The following is a 1,759-nucleotide window of genomic DNA, read 5'->3' on the forward strand; positions in this document are numbered from 1 at the left end:
GACAGCTCACATTAAGTGCAGCAATTCCATAGGCGTCTCCCTCTCGGAAGTTGTTTGAGATGAACAAGGGTCAAGTTTTTCTACATGACGCATCTCAACAGAGCCTTATTTAGCATGCTAAGTGAATAGAAAAAGTTAGCTATTACAGGAGCAAGTGAGTGATTAAATTAAATATGCCTTGAGAACAGAGCCCACGGAGGAACCAGCAAGCCAATACTGCACGCTGGGCTGTGTCCTGTGCATTTCCTGTCACTTCCGAGGGAAGGTACACGAAATGCTTTGCCCTTACGTTTTGCCGCTGCTGATGGCATGTCAATTCTAACAAAAATACTCCATGTCCGAAAGGTAGCAGAAATTACATGCATAATCTTTTTGTCCGTCTTTTCTGCCTCTCCCTCTGTACTTTAAAGGAACTGGTTGTTAAAGCATTATAGAAATATGCAAAATATATTGAAACAGAGAAAAGGTCTCAGTTATACACAGTCTATACTGGTAAGGAATGCTTGGTGTGCAATGACATGCGACTCATGGTAGGAATCATTTTTAGTTGCTTTCTTTTAGGGGCAAATAAAACACAAATATCTGGAATATCCAGCATTAGCTTTTCCAGCTGTTTTAATATGATAGCATATTTCAAAATAAGTAACTACACGGAATTGCTTAAAAGGTGAATTTATTACTTAAAGATATTTGATACTATTTTTAATTTGTGTTCTTTTGAAAAGCTTATGCTAGATTAGTATTTGTCTTAAGATTCTTTTCCTACCCAGTTCCTTTTGAATTGCTCTCATCAGGCATAAGAAATCACAACCTGTTTTTAATTTATTTGAGCAACTGATCTATGAATAAAGCGTAGTCCTTACAACAAATCACTAAGGGCTGTAGGATTGTGTTCACAAAGTAAATATTTGAGATCTAAAATCAACGAAGTCAAGATTCTTGGTAAATTCTGATTAAAATAAACCAAAGGAAGTCTCAAATGAACCTATGGAAAACAAACAATAGAAGAAGGTGAATTTTTGGTGTTTTAGTCTTTACCCAAAGACAAAAGCACTGTCTGTTTCAAGTAGCATTGCAGCAGATGGAGAAATATTACATAGACAGGATGTCCAACAGCGACAGAAAGCTTGTAGAGTCACCCGCCGTGTAGGTGCAATGACTCTCTTCGGGGTTTACTTTTTTGCTTTAAATAGTTTATCATCAAATTCTATTTGAAAAGTGAATATTAGATATTTACGTTTTCAAAAGGAAAAAAAAAACCACATCTTCATCCTTCTTAAAGCAACACTGATATTTGGTGTCTACACATTGGCCATTTCTGTACCACTAGATTTGTACAGGCAGAAATCACAGGTCACAGAGAGTACACGGTGTCCTGTGCCGATGGGAAGGGAGAGGAGCTGCATATGGCTTTGTGTCCCTGTGGTGAAAATAGTCGCTGACAATGATTTGAGTGGTAATTAAGAAATAGCAGCCTGCCCCACAACCCCGAGAGGAAGAGGAATCGATCTTTCTCTTAGAATGTAGCAGTGTGTTTCTTATCACTACGAGGAAATCGGATAGTCTTTCCTGAGATGTTTGTAGAATGTCGTATTGCTTTGTTTCCGCCCATTTATTGAAATACTGCGAACTGAAGCACAAGTTTATACTTTACATGAGGTAGAAATGTACAGAGGAAAGATAATTCTCCCTCCATTTGTCACATTCTAAAAGACGGTCAAAGAAAATACGATAAATTAGTTACATATGAATTATATGC

This window comes from Pteropus vampyrus, unplaced genomic scaffold (genome assembly GCF_000151845.1).
Source record: "Pteropus vampyrus isolate Shadow unplaced genomic scaffold, Pvam_2.0 Scaffold270, whole genome shotgun sequence".
NCBI classification, from domain to species: Eukaryota; Metazoa; Chordata; class Mammalia; order Chiroptera; family Pteropodidae; genus Pteropus; species Pteropus vampyrus.